The 24625-nt window shown below is 32.6% G+C and overlaps 2 long non-coding RNA genes across 2 annotated transcripts in view; both read left to right on the top strand.

The window, feature by feature from the left end:
* The window catches only part of LOC143043637 (uncharacterized), a 57702-nt gene extending 35470 nt beyond the window's left edge, over positions 1-22232 (top strand). Inside the window, exons 2-3 of the long non-coding RNA XR_012968519.1 lie at positions 10841-10952; positions 21813-22232. This is a non-coding gene — a long non-coding RNA (uncharacterized LOC143043637). The remainder of the gene's footprint in view (positions 1-10840; positions 10953-21812) is intronic.
* LOC143043636 (uncharacterized) lies at positions 12659-14587 on the top strand. The gene is made up of 2 exons (XR_012968518.1): positions 12659-13837; positions 14247-14587. It is a non-coding gene; the product is annotated as an uncharacterized LOC143043636 (long non-coding RNA).
* Positions 22233-24625: the final 2393 nt, after the last annotated feature.

The raw sequence follows: 24625 nt of genomic DNA on the forward strand, positions 1-24625 counted from the left end.
GGTGTCTTCACCAAAAGGTTGAAGTACTATGTAAGGGCCCTTTGTCAAGATTCGCCAATGCTGGCTGCAGTCCCTACTATCAGTATCATCCCTGTCGAGTCAATGGCAAATCCTCTTCCCATATTTATTATTCCAATTATGATAAGATCATCAGCTCCTGGAGCTCAAACAGGCTTGCCACAACAGCAAGCGGACTCAACTGAACGATCCAGGAAAGGGCATACACGTTGTAGAAGACACTTCTCATGTGTACGTTTTCAGTCTCAATTCTCTTTAAATACACGATTTCTATCTGAGATCACCGAATGAACATCCTCAATGAATCCTCAATATGTTAATGACAAAAACATTTAAAAATCCGAAACCTTGAAGGAAGATATGACAAAATGTGACAATCATTTAGCCGATACAAGACAAGAATTCCGATGAAATATTCTTTGTAAAGCACACAAATGTTATTATTCACCCTAGAAGCTAACAAAACCTTTAAATAGACTTATTAAGAAGGGATATAGATACGATACTGTTGTCAGGTCATTAAAGATTGCATATTTTGGCGTTAATTTTGATTCACTTATAGGGTCTTTGCATCGAAACTAAACACATTTATTTAAAAACCAGTTGTTGGCTGATATTCATATGATGAAGACATACTATTTCAATCAGTTTAGTTGAAGTCTGGAGCAGGTATGTCCGTTAACTGCAAGTAGTCTGTTGTTATTTATGTATTAGTGTCATTTTGTTTATTTTCTTTGGTTACATCTTCTGACATCAGACTCGGACTTCTCTTGAACTGAATTTTACATTGGCTAGAGGTATAAAGGGGGGGGGGATGAGATCTCATAAACATGTTTACCCCCTCGCATTTTTGCGCCTGTCCCAAGTCAGTCTTGTATAATTCTTTATTTTGGTTCTTGGGTACAATTTGGAGTTCAGTATGGCGTTCATTATCACTGAACTTGTATGTATATTTGTTTAGGGGCCAGCTGAAGGACGCCTCCGGGTTGGGGAGTTTTTCTCTGCATTAAAGACCTGTTTGTGACCTTCTGCTGTTATCTGAACATTCTATTGTCGGGTTGTTGTCTCTTTGACACATTACCCATTTCCATTCTCAATTTTATTAATTACATCTTTTTTTCTTTAATATCACGTTTCACTGAACAAACATCTCTTTCTCATGTAAATACACATAAAGCGAGATAAATGATAGCTGACTTATTGACGGACAGTCTACTGTGTCTGTGATACCCCGTTGAAGGACAACACGTCCATCATTAGAGGAACCTACGAAATTTTCTTGATACAATAACTGGTTCTAACTTTTTTAAGGAATTAAACATTGCAAGTTTTAATATAAAGTCATATTTTAATGTATATTTAAACTGACAGAACAATGTCTCCAGTGTGCCTGAGTGTTTTGCATTTATTGTTTAATACAACTGCACCAATGTTAACCCTAATCATAAAGATAATATAATAGCACAATTTCATGTATCCTGGAGATATAAATTTAATATCCGTGGTCAATATCTAATACCGCAGTCCCACTAGACCACGATGGAACTACGATCCATGAAAAAAATGCAAATTTTGACGATCGTAGTACGATCGTGTAGATCGCAGTAAGTTCGTATCACAGTTGTGGCGAGATCTTAAAGATCGTGAAGAGCGTGGCCAACTTTGAACATCTTCAAAACAATCGCGGTGCAGTCGTAGCGAAATCAGGTCGTTGTAGACACGTAGTGAGAGAACACTAAGATCGTGGTAAGATCACAAAGGTCGCTGTACCATCGTAGCGAGGTTCTATTTGGAGATGCTGCGCTACGATCTCACAGCGACGTTATTACGACCTCACTACGACCTCACTACGACCATCACGTTCTCACCGCGACCCAACTACGCTTCCATTACGACCATACCACGCTGTTCACGACCATAGTACGATTCTAGCACGCCCTTGCCGTCCTCATAACGCTCTTCTTACCACCTGACTACGTTCATACTAAACGACCATCATTCTTATTGTCATTTTCCGATTAAAATATATAAAAAACTCCCTAAAGTTGTTTGTCTGTATGTTATTATCCATTTGCTCTCACGCCTCAACCATGTTTCTCGTTTTCATATAGATAAGACCGTTGGCTTTCACTTTTAAATGATTTTACACTAGTAATTGTTTAGGTCCTTTATAGCTTACTGTTCGGTGTGGGCCATGGCTCCGTGTTGAAGGCCGTACCTTTGCCTATAATGGTTTACATTCATAAATTGTTACTTGGATGGAGAGTTGTCTCATTGGAACTAATACAATATCTTTCTATATCTATTGACACATCTGTATCATCTCTGCTATCGTTCACTGAAATATCGTCATTTGAGCTTTATGGATCAGCAATATGTTGTGATTTAGGTTGGCTTTGTCGATCCGTCATCTCTGCCTGATTAGGATTCGTTACTTTGCTCCCTCTATCTTTCCATCAACTCCTACCACCACGCCCACGTGTTCTAGTATATTTTGGTGGCATGACTGTATTGTTTCCGAGAAATCTACGTATTAATTAAAAAAAAGAAGGAATGGAACTGTATCGATATGAAACTAGTTGTTTGCCGTTATTGCTGAGAACGTTGTAAGATCGCGGTATGAACGTAATATAATCCTGGTAAGAACGTGCTATACTCGCAGTAGATGCGTGGTAAGATCGTGTTGCAATCAAATAACTCGTGGTATGGTCGTAGTTAGAACGTGATGAGCGTAGAAATATATTGATAAGCGTAGTGAGGTGGCAGAATAAGCGCGGTGAGATCGTGGTATAATCGTAGCAGGATCGTTGTAGAAGCGTATTGAGGACGTAGTAGCATTGTGAAAGCAACGAAAGTTTACGTGTTCATGCCGCTCATACCGCGACCTCACCACGATCTGGATTTATTTTAGATCGCGGTGAGCGTGGTGCGATCGTGGTCTAGTGGGACTGTTTAACATAATATTAGTTTAAAATCATAGAAGTTAAGCCATGAAAATAAATTCACCAGATATACCTGGATTAAAAGGAAATAAAACCCTGAATTAAGTAGCATGTTTCCCTATTGTCATAAAAATTCATAAATCTAATGAAAATTCAAATTAATAGATTTAACTAACAAAGTCCTTATATTTCAATAAGGTAACTTTATTTGTTAGTGGAAAATTGTTTTAATGTTAATTAGGCTTAAATTAAAAATTGTTTGCTTTCCCCTCTCTGTGATTAAAGTAAAATAACTCTGGTCAATTTTCCTAACATTCAATCATTATTGGAAGATGATGTAGTTCTGTTTTCATTTATAGTCTTTTTCAGAAAAGGTCCCAATTACAATTTACACTCTAGCATTCGGCATCAGTTAGAAGCTTCTGGAATAAAGTGGTGGCTATGGCTGTTTTGTGTTTGTGCGTATGTGTGTTTGTGTTAGGCGTTATTACACTTCTTTCATGTATTTGTCTTAAGGGATCGAGTAAAGCAGATAAGTTACATCAGCTTTCTGCTTCATTTTAGTTCTGGCATAATGGTATACACCATATCGATCTTAGAAACAAATGCCTTTACGAGTAGAAGGACGAATGCTGTTGGACATTTTTTTAGGTATACCACAATTTGAAACAGTGTATTCTTGACAGCACATTTAATATTTTCACCGGCATTTTGTACCTCAAATTAAAAGTAGGAAAAAGCTGTTTTTTTTTTATTAATTTCCAGGATATGGCTTTAATAGAGAGCAATTTCATGAATACTTGGAAGATGCTTTTTTCTGTGACACAGTCACATGTTTCAGAATATTTCCTTCTATATACCTTAATGGTATATTAAGGTATGATAATTACATTAGATGTATGTTTCATTAGAATACTTTATTTTGATTGGCTAACTGCACATCACGTGGTATTCCTTAAGGAATTGCATTACTCAATAAAACTTACCATTCATGATAATACGTGGTCCCACAATAAAGTGCACAAGTCAATTAAATAAAAATAATATAAAATTCGTGTTTTCATGATCATAGCTAAAAAAATGTAATTATAAGTATTGAATGCTTAATTTTGTAACTTCATAGGGTTGTAAAAGCGTTTACCGTGCTCCCGCGCTTCTTACAAACTGTGTCAACGCTTTTTCACCCCAATGAAGTTACAAAAAAGAAGCATTCAATTCATAAATAAAGGATTTTTTTTTATTTTGATGAGTGCCTGTGATCTGTTATTTAGAGCAGTTTGTCTCACCGCTCTAAGAAAGTTAGTGATGATGAAGGCAGGTTTGAATTTGCTTATTTTTTAACGTATGAACACGGTATGCACATTTACCATGTTTACAGATAACAAAAACATATTTATAAGATAACAAAATGATTCTTTATACTGGTATACATTAATTTTAAACATTTCAAACCAAATAAAAGAAATTATAGATATACATAAATGTCTTTGATAAACCAAGAACAAATACGAGTATCTAGTACGTTACAGATTTTGTAACGATTTTAAATTAAAAAAAAATACATGTATAAGATAAATTTATAACCCTGTTCAAGGTAGACAATCCACATATTGACTTTATGAAATTGAACATAGACTCATAGTTGAAAGGAATATAACTCTTGTATTCAAATGACACATCAATCGAATTATTTAGCTGCGAATTTGTGCGCGACCTTCAAGGAAGATCCTTAATTATCAATATCACCACAAGTTGTTAAGCTATGGATACTGACGACTAATGAATGCTAACCACAGTAAAGAATATTTGTTTGAAATTTTTTAACACTTACTCAGAAAAATGCTCGAACTACTTGACTTTCAAAGCTCATAATTAACGTGTTTACACACTGATATAATATGGTTGTTAAACATTACAAACCTGTAATCGTATAAGACACTATACATCTCGTGTGCTTGCATTAACTTATCCAAAAATATATTTATTTCAAGCCTAAATATTTCGACATGTTGTTTACATTTTATCAATTTTAGAATTATAATTGTGTCACAAATTCCGCTTAAGATTTGACTAAATACCAATATCCTGATATCGTCAGGTAAATATGCTAAATTAAGTTTGATTAAAATATGGCATGAAATGTACAATGACAGTTCCTACAAAGAAACCAATAAACCAAGAGTTCAAGTAGTAAAGTTGAAATCATCCCTCCGAAGATTTTACGGAAGCCTTCACAAGTTAGTTGACCTTTATGGAATATCTGATTCACAGATGACGTCGGAAATGCTTAAATTGTCCAAACTACAATCCCGTTCACCTCCTTCGAATTTGAGCAGCCAAATTATACTGACCACAAGATTTGAACTTAGACAAGCAGCACGACGGGAGTAGAATTAGCTTACACTTACGAAGCACCAGATATTTTCTGTGGTTATTGATAGCGTTGGTATTGTTCACTTTTTGTTCTCTGTAATGTGTTTGTGTACCGTTATTTGTCTGTTGTTTGTTTTTGTCGGTTTTTGCCATGTCATTATCAGTTTTTTTTTACTAATTATTATGAAAGTCTCTTATAATTAAATAAACAGGAAAGACTTGGGAAACGGAACGTAAGTACTAATATTCCTAGCAGATACTAAAAGAACAGACATAGACATTCGAACTGGCAATCAGTTCTTTGATAATAGCATACAAAGATGTTGCGCGTTGAGCAATGTTTCTCGATACACTCGACTCAGGAAAGTGAATTTAGTAAATGGAATTGCAGAAAAATCCAGGATCCAAAGGCAAAATGGCACTAATCCTGTCACAATGAATTTTTAGAACCAAAATATTTCGTCTGCAAAAACAAAAACATATTTCGGAAGTTGAAGATGAGTCTCCGACAGAAAAATACATTTGAAATAGCCATACACAGTTGTAGAGAATTAACAAGAACAATGACTGCAGTGAGTTTTTTTTGTGGTGATGTATCTGACAATTTTCACAAAGCACTGACAAAAGTTGACGTGACTGTGCACACAATTGTTGTCTTAGCCAAACACAGTGCTGGAGATTTTGAATCCCAGGTGCCGCGGTATCATACAAAATGTTTGTTAAAACTGCAAAACAAGGCAATAAGACAGAATCCAAAAACGCACAGAGAAAGTAAAGGAATCTGTCATTGATTGAATTGTGCTTGCCAAATTAATATAATACATTGACGGCTCGTATTCTCGAACAGATATATTGCCAATGAGCTTGCTTAAGGTGGCTCGGGACAGTTCGACTGCGCATAATTTCACGCATGAATTAAAATAGTATTTGTCGTAAATTCGATATAATTTTTTTAAATATTTTGATTGATTAGAAATGTTAAATCATTATAGTTATGTGAATAATAGAATATTTTCGTTATAACCCGTATTTGTTAAAGGGCCAAAAATGACATTTCACCCATTTTCACCATTTTCGCGCCAAAATTTGAGTTTTAAGGCAAAATATATTTTTTTCCTTATCAGTGACCTATTTTTTTTATTTGCTCACTCTTTGAAGCTTTATTTCAGCTTTTTATATTACAGTTTTGGACCAAGTGTCATAAAAGGAATTTTTTGATAATCCGATAAAAATATGTCAACACCTCTATTTTCCCTATCATTTCATTGAAAAATGATCGCTTTCACATAACTGTTTAAAAGTAAAATTTTGAGCTTAAATGGTCCGTCACCCCCTATTTTTTTTTCGACCAATTTGATTCAATTTCTGTAAAGAATAAAATAACAAAAAATACGGCACTTCTGATAGAAACTTTGAATAGGCCCCGAGCCACCTTAAATAGCTAAATTAAACAGCAAACGCCTTAAGCAATTCAGAATTGTCATGGAAGGTTGATTAATACAACGCTTCTTAAAAATTAAAACTAGCTGCCACAAACGATATACAAGCACATATAAAAGGTAGCGTCGTTTTCCTGCTTTTCAATGAATACGTTAGGTTCGTTGTACAACAGGCTGTGTCTTATAGTCGTGCCTCATCATAGCAAAAGTAGCAAAAGAGATGCTGAATACTAAGAATACTTGTCTAGGGACATTCAATAAAGCCTTTTAACATGAAGCATTACCACAAAAAACTGAGACACAGTGATCTCTTTATAATGAGTGATAAATTGTATCCTTATGACGACGAGTTGCACAATTGAATTTTAATAGCTGCGAAATTGTAAAAGCTGTATGTTACTCAACAAAATTAATGGACTGTCTCGATGTGAGGCCTATCTAGAATAATTGTTATTTTGGAATGAATGTGTTTCGAACTGAATAATAATAACAGCTGTTAATGAATGTCGTTGTAAAGCTATTCTCAATATCAAGCATAGCAGTCAAACTGTTATTATTGATTTTGCTATGATGATGCCTTTATCTTCCCGATTTTGAGATTTGCAGATTTTTGCAGAGCTTCACCAACACCATCGATTAAAATCAAGAGAATAAATCTAACTTGCTAGTGTGTTTGCAGATCTGATATCGCAGTTAGTTTCCAATTTTTTTATGCGTTTATCAATCCTTCCTTCCATGATAACTCTTAGTTGTTCAAGGCGTTTACTGTACAATTTAGCGCATGCGGCAAGCTAGAGGATTGCCGTCGATGTACATGTATTCTTTTAGACTTTGGCAAGCACTATTCAATAGATAACGGATTCCTGGCTTTCATTCTATGTCTTTGTATTCTGTCTACATGCAATTTTGTCAAGTTTTATAATAAATTAAGCATGATACTGAGCCTAATTAATCGTTGACTTCAGAAGTATGTTTATTCCTTACGAAATATTTAAAGATCTGAAAAAATTTTGGTCCGGATTTCTGCCATTCAGCTTCTGGATTGTGTTTTTTTTATTTCGATAGGCTGCATTCAAATGTTCCAAATTTGAGTGCAGGGAGACACCAATTCCATGCGTAACATCTTTGTATGCTAGCATGAACGGACTGATTACCAACACCAACTCAAATGTCTATGTCTGTTCTCTTTGTGTCTTCCGGGACTTTTTAATCCTGATGTGTTCTCTCTTAGTGTCCCAACTGTTCCTTCCATTCTATTTGTTCATTAGGTTATTCAACCATAGTGTTTTCGATAACTTCCATTTTGAACCTTTTTCACAAAGTGTGATGATAAATTATATAACGTTTGCACATTTGAAAATGCCTGTACCAAGTCAGGAATATGACAGTTCTTGTCCATCCGTTCTTGATGCGTTTTGTTATTTGATTTTGCCATGTGATTATGGACTTTCCGAATTGATTTTCCTCTAAGTTCAGTATTTTTGTGATTTTACTTTTTATACATGTATATATATATATTGTAGGATCCTTTACTATAAATAATTGAGCTGATCTGTAACTATAACATCTCCATGCCTTATATATCATGTACTGTAGTACGACGCTAGATTAAAACTGACGACGGAAAGTAACACACGGCCACTGAAAGCTTTATTTTTGTGAAGCCCATGTGGTCGTGTGGTCTAACGGGACGGCTACAGTGCAGGTGATTTGGTGTCACGATATCATGGTAGCATGGGTTCGAATCCCGGTGAGGGAAGAATAACAAATTTGCGAAAGCAAATTTACAGATCTGACATTGTTGGGTTGATGTTTAGACGAGTTGTATATATATATATATATATATATATACAACTCGTCTAAACATCAACCCAACAATGTTAGATCTGTAAATTTGGTTCTTCCCTCGCCGGGATTCGAACCCATGCTACTGTGATATCGTGACACCAAATCGCCTGCACTGCAGCCGTCCCGCTAGACCACACGACCACCTGGGCTCTCAAAAAAAAGAGCTTTCGGTGGGCATGTGTTACCTTTCCACGTCAGTTTTAATCTAGCGGCGTACTACAGTACATGATATATAAGGCATGAAGATGTTATTGTTACAGGTCAGCTAAATTATCTATAGTAAAGGATCCTACAAATTAATGTAAGATACAGTCACAGAAAATAATTATATTCATAAGTACGTCTGAGTCAGTGACAACCCTACAACAGATGTATCCACCGGATCGCCATCAATGATGGTGATACATGGCTGTGTACATAATGTATATACAACTCGTCTAAACATCAACCCAACAATGTTAGATCTGTAAATTTGGTTCTTCCCTCGCCGGGATTCGAACCCATGCTACTGTGATATCGTGACACCAAATCGCCTGCACTGCAGCCGTCCCGCTAGACCACACGACCACCTGGGCTCTCAAAAAAAAGAGCTTTCGGTGGGCATGTGTTACCTTTCCACGTCAGTTTTAATCTAGCGGCGTACTACAGTACATGATATATAAGGCATGAAGATGTTATTGTTACAGGTCAGCTAAATTATCTATAGTAAAGGATCCTACAAATTAATGTAAGATACAGTCACAGAAAATAATTATATTCATAAGTACGTCTGAGTCAGTGACAACCCTATATATATGTCATTGAATTGGCCTGGCTCAGGAATTTATTTGTTGGTTAACCCCGCAATATGTACTCAAAGAAACTTGCTATATGTACTCAAAAAAACTTTCTATACGAGAAAAAAAAACAAACTAAAACATATCTTTTTATCTTTCACATGACTTTTTTGTGTTCATTATTAAATTCAACGGTAAACACGAAGTGAAAATGAATATTTTCAACGTCGAACAGGATTGTTTTATTTTCGCCGCCATTGTACAATGGTTACAAAAAAGTAGTTCGGCCAAGTCATCTATCGAAAAACAAATAACGACAAGATACACTACCGGAGGTCCACTCGACCAATCATATCAATGTATTCCCATAAATGCAAATGATATAAGAATAATTGTGTTTTGAATATTTCAAGAATTTCAGAGTTTTGTAATATCTATCACCTGTGTATGTAAATAAAAGATAACTGGATAACAAGTTATAGGTTGCATTTCTGTAAATACTGCCAATGCATTTTCCCGTAGGAACTCCCTTTGCGGCAAAACTGTACCACTTTTACCATAAAGTTTTGAAAAAAATCATATCCTAGAATGGAAAGTTCGTATGCACTACTATTTTTTTCTAATGTCAAAATAAAGGGCTGTGCGGCATATTTTCAACGTTTATATGAACCGAACGTCTAAGAGTTTAAACTAACACTAAATTTCTTAACTATCCCTGCTTCGACTGTAGGGTTACCATGTATTTCAATATAAACAATATTCACATGTATATTTTCTGGTAACTTTCCCAAGTTATGTCTCTATGAGATGCAACCTACAGATCAGAACTGGGAACCAGTATGTAGACAAAATTAATTTTCTATGAATATTCTTAATCTCCCCAAAAGAGGCGTGGTTTGAGAAACAGCTGTTTTTACAAAGAGCAACCTATACCATGAAAAAGACGATCTAATGGAATTTCAGTTTCTTACTAAAATTGTTTGTCTTCTTTATTGAACCATTCGGCTCAACCTTTATTTACTTGTCATTCAAGCACATGGTTGAGGAGACAAACAAGCATGCTGAAAAACCTTTCTATAAACAAACCCTTGATATTAAAATCAATGTTACTGTTCATTTTTACAGAGAAACATTGCATTGTAGCAACTCTTACAAATCTTTTAATTCGTTACTTTTACACAAAAATATTTTAGTATATTTTGAATTGAATTTTGATCGGCCTCTTAGACGATAAGACCTGCCCAATTCTACTCCTTTCTGATTTATTTCAAAGTAAGAAAACTACATAATGTAAAATGTATTTTAAGCTAGCTAAACTTCTCACTTGTATGACAGTCGCAACAAATTTCCTTATATTGACAACGATGTGTTAACAAAACAAACAGATATACTAGATAAAAATGTATTTCTTGCTTGACGAATTAGTAACTGATTTGATTTTTAGCAATGCGATGCAATCAGCCAACAGGTTTACAATGAATGCAGTAACAGATGTTGCACCCAAAACGTATGTAATACGGGGTGCAATAATACATTAATACCTACCCAGCTACTATGTAAGCAAATTGAATTAAATGTTAAATCAAAACGTATGCTATACGGGGTGCAACAATACAATAATACCTACCCAGCTACTATGCAAGTAAATTAAATCAAATAATTTATCAAAACGTATGTAATACGGGGTGCAATGATACAATAATACATTTTTTGTACATACCCAGCTACCATGTAAGTAAACTAAATTGATAAATCAAAAGCCATGCAAGTTTTCTCAATGAATTATATATGTATATATGTATTTTGTGATATTAAATCTTCATGTGTTGTGAGTATGAAAATTTCATCACGGACTGCCTTTTTAAATATTTTTCAACTCTAAAAACCTTCGAGCAATCGGCGGTTGCATATGTGGAGCAGGAAACACTTCTACGTTCGAAGCATCGGATATTAATCAAAGTTTATGTTTTGTTTGGGTTCGTGTTGCACGGTCTTTAGTTGTTTTAATGGCTTATTAGTTTGATTCTCTCTTCAATACCTTTGGATTCTCTTTTAAATTACACAATATAATCACAAAATATTTGTAACATAATTATAAAAGTAAAAAAAAATGGATATTGAAACCTTAGTTTCGGGATGATTTTTTGATGACAATTGTCTGCATGCTGAGATCTATCTTTTTATCATTCATTATTGATAACAAATAAGATTTCTGTAACAATATAGTAAATATCCTAAGTTAATAAATGTGACAAACTTCTAAAGCGGCCCGATTTTGATATCCACACGTAAAGACAGTTTGACAAATATCAATACACTTTTATATTTTTTATCCCATTTTAAGCTCATTTGTATTGTCATTGGTTATTGTTATAATAACCTTGAATGCACATTTAAAATTTTCAGCAAAATTCAGTTGCACATTCGATGGGAAAAATATCTGTTTCTGGGCTTCAGAGAGAAATCACCAATTAGGTATTACACATTGGGACTTTTCTGACAATACACTTACTGGCGAACCATCATCGTATTACAAAGCTGGTAATGAATTGTATATTATTTGACATATATTAGTTTCATCAACTAGCTTTGGGACAATTGGTAAAGCTTCAAATTATATTTATAACTAGATGATATTACTGCTTTATTTGACAACAATTCATTTTTTTAGATAATGATATAAATCGATATGTATTGATCAACACTACGGGTGCCACATGTGGAACAGGGTCTGTTGACCATTCCCTAGTTTTTGGTGGGGTTCGTGTTGCTCAGTCTTTATTTTTATATTTTGTTTCTTGTGAACTATTATTTGTCTGTAAATACAAAGCAGCTGTATAAGTTTATCAGTAATAACAAACGCAACAAATTGTCGAAAAATAAACCATAGTATACGTATTTTCATCCGAATATGCCATCACATCATTATTGTAATATTTAAGGACAAAATATTTCGCATAGGCATTTCAAAATTATGTGACCACAAATGAATGGTTTTCAACATTTGTTCAATGTGTTCAGTTAAAGTGTCAGTGAATTAATTGACAAAAAATGGACCCTTACGGATATATAACGAAAATTATGTCTTATATTTCTATTTAATTAGTCTTTTGTAATGTTGGTAGGTTTCTGTGCTTATGATGTGTTTTCCAGCATTTATAGATGACTGTTTATTAGCTTATATATACCCCATTACGGATCAATCTACGTTTCTAAACCAAAATATATTCCTGTATAAGCTTAATCAACCTTATCAAATATCTTTAAAAATACGAATACATAAAATTATAAACAAACAAAGGTAAGAAAAATAGGCACTTGTTCAATATATTGCATCCAAAGGGTCGTCATCACCGTCTTTCAGCCCAAAATTATCAGAACGAACAATTCACAAATACTTGACTAATAAAGCAACGCGATGACAGAGGGAATGAATTGTGGTAATCCTTTAGATAACCACTCTTTGGAGAGGTGTTGTGTTTCTCAGTCTTAAGTGTTATAGGTTTAGTTATGTATACTAGATGTTTTGGTGTCCTGGCGTTGTCAGTTTGTATTCAACCTATGAATTTGATTACCTCAACGCTTGAACAATTTCGGTATATGGGATAGTGAATACTTTTATTTACACAGTGTGCTATTGACCTAAAACGATATAAATGGGGTCAGTAAATATAATATAGAGTTAGAGCGAAGCTCAAATTCCAATGGAAATTACTTACTTACATAGTCCCTTGGCTACTCCGGGGAGCATAGACTAATGACGAACTTCCTCTATCTAACTCCAGTTAGACCCAGTTTTTCTAAATTTACTTACACTATCGTATAATGTCACTTACACACTGTGTAACGAATTTATCCTAAAAGTGGTATTTAGACTAGTGGCATATTAAAATGATTAAGTCTTCAATACTTTGTATTATCAACCTAATTACGTTTGTCTATATAAAACAAACGGAAACAATAACAACGCGTTAGCTTGCACTGTGTTTGAAGAGTTTAATTCAATCGTTCATCATCAATTTCATCGTATTTTGGAACCTTTCAAAATTTTCATCAAACGGTGTTGGTTTGACAAAGGGACGTAGCATAACTACTTACCGTGCATTGATAAGCCTTGCCTACAAACCAAATATGGAACCTTACTAACAAAATAAGGAATACTTTTAAGTAATTCTAACCTAAAAATGTAAAGGAGGTAAGATAAAGTATAATATAACATTCATATAAACATGTGTTGTTTATATTTCTCAAACATTAGTCTTTCCTAGTAAGAAATGAGTCTTGCATTATATCTATTACAGATTCTGGACACTTTTTGTGGGCTAAAATGGATTCTAATCACAGCGGTTATATTTCATTGACGTCACCGACATTTTTTTAGTATTGTTTTAGTCTTTGGTACTATACGCCGGACCAAAACTTCATCAGTTTATATGTTTCGGTAAAATTCTTTCAATAATTGGTCTTAAAATTGATAAAAATTGAAACATGAAGAAAAAAGTAAATCACAAAAATACTGAAATCAGAGGAAAATCAAATCGAAAAGTAAATAATCACATGGCAAAATCAAATGACAAAACACATAAAAAACGAATGGAAAAATAACTATACAAAAAGTAAGCATTTAAAAAACATAGCTTTGATTGTACTTTAATGTGGTTTTTGGATAGTATTGGAGTGATATACACGAACATACATGTACAAAATGCTATAAGTTCAGATCTAAATGACGGAAAGGCAAACGTTATGTATACAAAATCTAATTTAATGATCGAATGTTGTATGTGAAAACATGATTTTGATTAAGGGTGTCATCAACATTGAATATGATACGCTCTTCTGTATTGTAGGAGGAGAAAGTCATGTATAGCCTCATACACGAGTATCGTTTAGTGGCTAAAGTTGAAAATGAATGGACAAAATTTCAAACAACTCTTAACCATACAGATTCGTTTAAAATAAGGATCGAAGCACATATTATCGCACATTCAAACAGACAACAGAGCCGAGTGTCCATCGACAATATTGAAGTTGAAGGAGGACCTTGCAATTAAATATTGACTACAAGCTTATATATAACCAGCTTGATGGCTTTATTGTAGTGTTATCATTTCTTAAACATGTTTTCAATATTACTTTTCTACATGGATAGTTCCTTGATATGATATAAAAGGCTCATTCATACAGTAAATTATCAGTAAATTGTATTACTTCACATTAAAAAGGTAAATCCTTTCTACCGAGAACGATTGTCTTTTTACTGTAGGTCTTTTTTTCCTTGATGAAAGTTTTATGATATATGGTTATCTCTCAGTATGTTATGTCTATTCATTGATTTTAATTTAATGGTACAGTAAAACCTGTATATACCGGCCGGCTACGGGACTATGAAAAAGGGCCGGTTTGGACAGTGAGCCGGTTTATTCAGGTTTCCGTTTTGACCGGAAGTTAATGACTTGTGACGTCCGACATTTTGCATGTAAAAGTTCTCTCTGATTGTAAATTATATCTGATAAATTAGAATACTTTCACTTCATTTTTCATTGTTTGCATTTGCATCATCATGCTCGCGTTGTTTGGATTGTAAGACGAGAGTTTCGATTTACTCCCATGATCAATAATTTGAAATGTTGGAATGGCCGATTAAAAAGCCAGAATATTATCAAACGTAATTTCATCACTTTCGAAACGTTGTCGTACAGTGTATAGTATCCATTGATTGTTGTCATCCGGGTGTTTTTCATTATCAAGGTCATTTGTTTAGGGGTTCACAACAGGGAACACAGGATTTCGAAATCACGATGTGAATTTCTTACTCCGCGATTTTAATTTGTTTATTCAAGTTAAAACGTAAGTTCAATCCGAGATATATTCTCGCTGTGTCTTTTCGTTTAATTGACACGTTTATAATGTTTTAATAAATAATACAGCTCACTACTGTACAACTGTAGGTTTGACACCTGACTAATTGATTATCACGAAAAGCCATATTGTATAAACAAACATGTTTTGATTGCATATCGATCATTGAAATTAATTAAACAAACCGGTTTTGACAGGTAATAATTAATGTAATTAAGAGTATTGGGACTTCATAATTAGACCGGAATTCGGAATACACAGGGTCCGGTTTACAAAGGGTATTTTAACAAAGACTTTGGTAGGAAAAATATGGGACTTTCATTTTCGGCCGGAATGGACAGGAAACCGGTTTATTCAGGGTCCGGTTTAATCAGGTTTGACTGTATCTGTTTTTTTTCATTGTTGAAGGCTTAAAGTTTACTGTGACCTATTGTTACATCCATGTCATTTTGTTTCTGGTTGTCATGTCATTGGTTGGTCTTTAGTTTAACTCAGCATGGTGGCTTTATTGTAGTGTTATCATTTCTTAAACATGTTTTCAATATTACTTTTCTACATGGATAGTTCCTTGATATCATATAAAAGGCTCATTCATACAGTAAATTATCAGTAAATTGTATTACTTCACATTAAAAAGGTAAATCCTTTCTACCGAGAACGATTGTCTTTTTACTGTAGGTCTTTTTTTCCTTGATGAAAGTTTTATGATATATGGTTATCTCTCAGTATGTTATGTCTATTCATTGATTTTAATTAAATGGTATCTGTTTTTTTCATTGTTGAAGACTTAAAGTTACTGTGACCTATTGTTACATCCATGTCATTTTGTTTCTGGTTGTCATGTCATTGGTTGGTCTTTAGTTTAACTCAGCATGGTATTCGCGTCAAAATGTCTAAATCATTTACGCCCATTTTTTACCAAATAACGGATCATTGACCTTAAATAATGCAATGACAACACCACATCAAGCATATTTTTTTATACCTCAAACTTGGCCAGTCCACGAATAGAAATAAAAAGATGACTGCCGATGATAAAACTATCCTTCAAATTCATGATGTGTAAAAAGTTAACAAGAATAGGTAAACGTAAATTATGTTTAAATGACGTAACTGTACGCCAATAGTTGTCTAGTAATTGTAAGTATAGTTGATAAATGCACCATCATGACCATTTTTTAAACCTAAAAGCTACCCAACTTGAGGAAGAACTTGACACATATTTGTGAAAATAAATCCAGTGAAAAACATAACATGGAATTAGACCCGTCTCAAACTGCAAACATCACAAAAATTGAGTTGTTCTTCATTTTTTTCCAACGGATTCTGTTTTTTTTGTTATTAAAAGGAAAACACATTACAAATATTCTTCAAAAGGCATTCTGTTTCTCAAAATTTTTCGTGTCAATCCAGGAAGTCATGATAAATAAGTAAAATACATATAAACAAATCAATTACATGATTGTAAAAACAACATCGATAGAATGATAATGAATTTAAAATTTGAAAATCATACTTAATAGGATTAATAAAATTTACGTTGTTAAGTGTATAGGAAGAAAGGAGAGTGTTCCGGAAACTAATCATTATGCGATGTCGTAAACGGTTTCAGTGTTTCCGATACTACAATAATATGTATTGTGTTAATTAAACAATAATATCATACTATTCACGTCAAAGATGTAAAATTGGGGTTAATCTGTATTGTTCAAAAGGTTATTTTAATCAATTTAACTTGTATTTTCGTCATATGTCCGAAAACAAGCTTTCCAAATATTGTTCAACAATGTGATATAGACCATATGTTGATTTAACACAATACCATAGGAAATTAATACATTGATTACTTATATCAAATTATTGTAGCGTACACATTCTGAATTCAAATCTCACTGTAACATGTTTAATCGTATTAGAATATAGCATTAAGTATGATGCTTACAATAATTTATACAGGCATTCATATCATTATTTCATTAATACAAAAACACAGAATACTATGACGATAAAGTGTCAACTTGGCTCCTATATTAACTGTAACAGTATTTTCAATATGGCTAAAGTTTTGATCGGATGGTTTATTATTTATTGTTTCATTGGATTATTTGGTACAGGTAAGCATACGTTATATAGTTTTTGGTGGGGTTCGTTATATTTTTTGATTTATTAGTTTAACTGTCCCTCTGGTATCTTTCGTCCCTCTTTTGTTATATATAAGACCGATGTCAGTATCCTGTATTAAAGTAAAAAAGTTATTATGAGTGTTTTATTCGGAACTTAGATTGTGAAGGACCCTTTTCTAAGCATTTTTCTATCTTTACTTAAATGCAGGTACCCACATTGTTTCTTCAAGTTCCACGCTATTTTGGCTTATTTCCTAACATTGGACCAACTTATAAATATATTATAAGACTTGTAGCTTACTTTTAGTAAAATTTCGATTATTTAAACAAAACATAATTAGAAGCGAAGGATTACCTTGTAATCTCATTTTATGGTGATCAAACAATTATTGATAACGACTGTACAACAATTATTGTATCTAAATAAGTCCTAAGTAATTATGTTTATAAGCGGATACATGGTATTTCAAGTAAATCAACCTTGGCACATGCATGTACAAATACAGAAAAAATAAAAATCAAAAAGTTTGAAATATTTGACACTAACTGAATTCTATAAACCCACTATTTCTTAAAATTCTCTTTTCATACAGTGAATATGAGTGTGTATAACTTTTAACGAATCCCTAGTTGTGTAATTGATTAATCACATAATTAATCATTTCATAGTTTAAAAAAATATTCTTGATGTTAAATGGAATAAATCCCCCCCGACCCCCCCCCCCCCAAAAAAAAAATAAATGTCAAAAACCCATTTTCTCTCACAATACCTTATTTTTACTTTCATGTTTGATTCATTTTGTCATAGGTAACGCAATTCTGTTGTCGGTCGTCATTAACACAGAGAAATAAATAAATTTGGTGTATTTGCTGTCTTCTGATTGGTTAAAAGTATTAGTTTTATTTTCAATGTTGTCAATTTTTATGGCGACACGTCCACTCTGACGTTGTGTACGCCAACATGTGTGTACGTACGTTGTTATTGTTAATATAAATAATATAAAAAGTTCTTTGAGCCTTATTTTTGATAGAAATTTATTTATAATGAATGGCTATAATTTATTTTGAATTTATTGACCCATAAAATTAATTGTTGACTCTTCACATTTTACATAATCCGCTTCGCGGATTATTCAATGTGAAGAGTCAAAAATTAATTTTATGGTTCAATAAATTCAAAATAAAAAATAGCCATTCATTAAGTATATCGATTAATTTAAAACTGGAGACAAAACCCGAAAAGTCTAATTCATCCAATACAAAAATTTAAAAAGCAATGATTGAATAGCTCTCAAAGCTCTACAAAAGCGTGTGGCGATGCATTCCCATTATAGAAATAATGCTAGAAATTATTGAATTTCACCATGACGATTCCTGATTTGATTATTATCAGAAGTTGTGATTGTTCACCACTGTTTCACTATGTCACGTTATTATTTCCTGAATATTGTTTCGACCCTTTGGAATTTTGCGTAAAACATTTCAATTTTTTCATATGTGCATCCATAAAACTGTAATGGTTCGTTAAAAACATCTGATAAGGTTTTCAAGTCAAATTTGCTTTGAAGAAATTCTTGGTGGTAGGCGCCGAGTGGTTAATTTAACAAATATATTCCATGTATTCGGTACAAATAGAAAGGCATTGTCAACCAATCTAAATTCAGGTATTACAAAGTGTGCAGATTTTTAGAATACAATGTTTTACATTACGAGCCAAATTCTAACTACATGTATCTTTCGGTAAAGAAAGCATATTAAAAGGATTTGCACGGAAGAACCGAGTAAACACCAGGACAATGTCCACTAAACATTTACAGTTTAATACTCATGTAGGAGTTGTAAAATATTTGGCAATGGTTGGGAGTATAAACGTTCTTGTAGATAATTAAACAATAATATAACATATTTTGAGATGTCTTTTTAGATAGTCTTCGAAGGCAATTATAACAATCCAAGACATTTAAATGTATTCATAGGACAATTATATCTGAAATCTCTGAACAAATTAACACTAGGGTTCAACAGGTTCCGGCTTTTACCATTTGATCGTGTGAAACACGTGAAACACATTAACATTGGAAAATTTAAAATATTCTAATAATAAAAACACCTTATCGAAATTTCGAAACGGCAATCTGAACTTAAATATTCCATAGATTGTTTTTAACGAAAATAATGTCTATATTTTTTTGTCTTAATAAGCTCTTTCTGGTTGATAGTTTGATAGTTTTAGAACCGTTTATACACTGTTTTTCGCAAGTTTCAGTTTTGAACAAAAAAGGTAAAAATGATCAAGTTTGAGTTTTAGATTTTTCCGTACTGGCTGTAATTATACAGCCTCTTGTTGTGAATGCAATGATGCGAATTATGTTAAGCGATTGTAACTTATCTGCTTAAGTTGTTGAAGTTTAATGTAATTGTTTTCAAATATTGTTGATATGAACATAATGAACACAAATGTCTTACTTTAAATTTTTGTCTTTTAATCAACGAGAAACCATTTTTGGAGGACAAAGTACTTCCTATGAATTACTCGTAAAATGGAAGTTTTTGTAAAAGATAACGTCACTGATTGGAATTTATAGAATAGACAGGCTCATTCCTTTTAATTATCTTAAAGTTTAAGATTCAAAGAACATAATTTGCATATGCAAACATATGACACAATGTATATTTTTCAAATCCGCCAAAACGATATAAGTAAGATCAACATGCAAATCTAAAATAGAGCACTGATAATTTTTATTAATGATTGAATAACCGTTGCATAAAAAGTTAAATGCACACGAATCGTCTCATTTTTCTTCTTCTTTTTTAAGACCTATACAATATTTTGTTTTATAATTGAAATTGAAACAATGGTTATTTTCATATATCCTTAATTGTTTCTGTAATGTCATTCTTCGCTATGGAAGTCACTTATATAATCATTCAATCTATACATTTATCAGAGCATCCGACAATTACTGTTCACCAAAGATATTGTTTAAACGATGAGAAGCATGAATATTTATCACTGAGTACATGTAAATGAATACCCCCAAAGCACAAAAAAATGTTGAAACATAGTGATCTACATACTATGGTTCAGTGGTAAATGTTTTAAGGTAAAATTGAGGGTTACAAGAATGATGAAAAATACATGTCGTTTAAGCAATAATGTTTGAAGTGAATGAATAAGTAACTATAACTATCGTTGAAGTCCTAATTGATCTATACATTTTGGGGAATTGTCTCATTCTCAATGATACCAAATCTTCGTATTTCTACATGCAGATAAAGGCAACAGTAGTATACCGCTGTTCAAAACTCATAAATCCATGGACAAAAAACAAAATCGGGATAACAAACTAAAACCGAGGGAAACGCATTAAATATAAGAGGAGAACAACGACATAACACTAAAATGTAACACATATAGACAAAATCCCACGAGAATAACAAATACATGTATAACATATATATATAACATCAAAACCAAATACATGAATTTGGGATAGACAAGTACCGTGACACGTCTTATCGCAATGTGAATTTACACTCAAAAAAAGGCGAAAACAAACGACACAACGTTATAATGTAATACACACAGAAACGAACTATAATATAACAATGACCATATAATTTAGAATGTCTACAACAAAAGTTTCATGCCAATATAAAACGAGAAAAAAAACAAGGAAAACAATTGACAATTTAATAATTCTATATCAAGACCAGAACAAATAAAACAACCAATATTGGCCATCGTAAAGTAACCAATATTTATAACCCCGAAATCGAATATGGGAAACAATATTGATAAAAAAGAATAAAAAAAAGTCCTTATTTATAACATTATAATCATCGAGAAACAATTATGACCGAGCGTAAACTACGAAAACCACTTTGATTATGACAGACTAATAAACAAAGTTAAGAAAGTGAATCGGCCTAGCCCCCATTACACATTAACAAAAAAATGTTATTTTTTTGAAAGAGCTTGAAGCCAGATAGCCATTAAGTACAAACACAAAAAAACAAAAGGGTATAATACAAAAAAGTACTGATCTAAGCGTACTCTACTGCATGTACATTGTACTTTTTTAAAGCTCTATCAAATACTTTTATGATATTTGTTAATACGCAGTGTCTTGTCAACTTCTATACTCTTTTTGTTGTTATTACTTGTACCTATATTATCACAAGTGGACGACGGTTTGATATTCCTTTTCGGGTCAGTAACATGTATTTTCATTACTTGAAAATAACAATTTTCCCCCCAAACAATGCTGCATTGGTAGGTCAGAAAATTCGTTTTCAATCTTCTTTTGGAAATATTATAACATTGTCAGTTTAAATTTTATCTATGAGTTTGAATGTCCCTCTTGTATCTTGCGTCCCTCATTAAATCTACTTTAATATTCAAACCATATTGCTATCATTTAACAGATGGAACTCTTTTGGACGTTCATATCTCGAAGATAGTGACAGGAAAAGTGTACTTTCCTATGGACCAACCAGTGGAAGAAGATAAAAATTACAGCTTATCACAATGTATCTTGCAATGTCGGAGTAAATCATCAACATGCAAAATGGTTATTTATGACTCATCAATAAGCGACTGTGGACTAATCAGCAAGTTCTACGATGAAAAAAGTCTAGCAGACTGTACTGAGCAAGTCAGGTCCCTTCGTTCTGATATTTTAGCATATCAGATATGAAGTACACGTATTGAAACATTTAAAGGTTACGAATTGTGGATGTTTCAAGCAAACAGTTAATTACGAATCAATTTCAGAACAATATTTAATAGTTTTTCCTATGGAGCAAGGTTATTTTGGAAACAATTCATCACTGTATAATTTAAGACTGTTATAAATATAAATACTACAACATCTTTCATTCATTGATTTAAATTTGGCAACAATACAAAATTTTAGACTGTCAAAAATAAAACACTTCGGCATGTTTTTATCCCTTGATTTGAAAACAATACAACATTGTATAATTTTAGATTGCTACAATTAAACACTACAAAAGCTTTCATCTATTGATATTCAAATAATACAAAAGTGTATATATCTAGATTGTTACAAATAAAACACTCTATAACTTGTCATTCATTGATTTGAAAACAATACTTTATTAGTATAATTTAAGACTGTTACAAATAAAACACTACAACATCTTTCATCTTTTGATTTGGGAACAATACAGAATTGTATCATTTTAAACTGTTACAAATAAAACCCTACACATTCTTTCGTCCATGTATTTAGCAACAATACATAAATTAAAACTGTTACAAATAAAACACTACATCATCTTTCATCCATTGATTTTTGACACAATACAGATTCGTATTATTTTAGACTGTTACAAACAAACTACAACGTCTTTTATCCTTCTATAAATTCTACTTGATTTGCATTAATTTTATGTACATTATATCAAACTTTTAATTATTCTAAACGCCAACATTCACTATATTTAGTATAAAGACAGAAGATGTGGTATGATTGAAAATGAGACAGCTCTACACAAATGACCAAATGACAAAGAAATTAACAACCATAGGTCGCCATACGGCCCTTAATAATTAGGAAAGCCCATGTCAGCTATAAAAAGCCCCGAAATGACAAATATAAAACAATTCAAACGAGAAGACTAATGGCTTACTGTATGTACAAAAAATTAAAGAATATCAAATATGTAACACAGCAACTAACGACAACTAATGCTTTAAAGGCTCCTGACTTTGGAAAATGATATGCATAATGTGGCAGAGTTCAACATAAAATAAGTAAACAAAACAACATAAAATTTGGTGCCCAACTCGCTCGCTAACCTCGGACAGTGGTGTAACAGTACAACATAATAACAAATTACTTGATAAAGAATAATTCATCAGATTGGTACAAATAGAAGAAATACATCCTACAATGTAACAAAAAAAGTGTGGGCGTGGAGGGCTTCTTGTGCAACAAAATTACACTAAGTAAAGATCTGCAGTTATTAAATGTATTTAAGTATTATGTAAGGAATTACATTACCATTAATAACTTAAAACTGTTACTAAATTTATTCATAAATACATAGATTTTATTAGTAAATTTCACTTCCCTAAACATGCTAAAGTATACGATAATATTGTACATCACTCTGTGATCCGTGTATACGTATCTGCTCATCAAGTCGTTAAACAAGCTCATTGTTAAAGGTGATCTTATCATTGTTGTTATCAAAAATTTGAATATGGTTATCAGTGGCAAAAAATATCGATTTTGTCATTATGAAATACATGAAGCCAGACACGCGTTTTGTCTACATAAGACTCAACTATAATACTGCCTGTCGATACATGTATTTTTTGCATTGCACAAATCATGTTTTCGCAGACTGTTCATGACGTTAAAATACTTTTTTTGGGATGTATTTTTGTTGATATATGTCTCTGATGCATGATTTTGTTTTTATTATTACTTGTTCTTGGCTTTTTACTAGATTGCAGTAATTGCGAGTACTTTCAAATCGTGCTTTCGTGTTTCAACTTTTGATACAATTTGTAAGTTTTTTTTTGTAATTTAATGTTTACTTATTTAATTTAATGTTGACTTATTTAATACAATTTTTGATTCCAGCGTCACTGATGAGTCTTTTGTAGACGAAACGTGCGTCTGGCGTTAATATAAAATTTCAATCCTGCTATCTATGATGAGTTTATTTAAAGTAATATTTCGTCTATCTATTTTTAATATATAAATTCTTCGGTACCATTAAAACGTTTAATCCCGCAGCAATTGTTACCACCAGTCCGAAGTTAGGAATCTGATGTTCAGTGGCGGTTGCCAGTTTATGTGGTTCATAAGTGTTTCTCGTTTTTTATTTATATTAGACCATTGGTTTTCCCTTTTCAATGGTTTTACACTAGTAAAATTTGGGACCATTTATAGCTTGCTTTTAGATGTGAGTGTAGGCTCCGTGTTGATGACTGTGTCTTGACCTATAATGGTTTACCTTTATAAATTGTGACTTTGATAGAGAGTTGTCTCATTGACACTCATACCACATCTTCTTTTATCTATTTGATAATTGTTTGTTAAGACTTTAAATTTCCAAATCTGTTTTCGCACCATGAACAACAAAATTTTTCATTTTGTATAAATAATTACTCAATTACTATAGACAATAAATTGGATTTTTCTGTGTACATTGTGCTATTTGGTGGCCTTTTGTTCAAGGTTATTGTGTCTTTCTGGAAT

The sequence above is a fragment of the Mytilus galloprovincialis genome, chromosome 8 (genome assembly GCF_965363235.1).
Source record: "Mytilus galloprovincialis chromosome 8, xbMytGall1.hap1.1, whole genome shotgun sequence".
NCBI classification, from domain to species: Eukaryota; Metazoa; Mollusca; class Bivalvia; order Mytilida; family Mytilidae; genus Mytilus; species Mytilus galloprovincialis.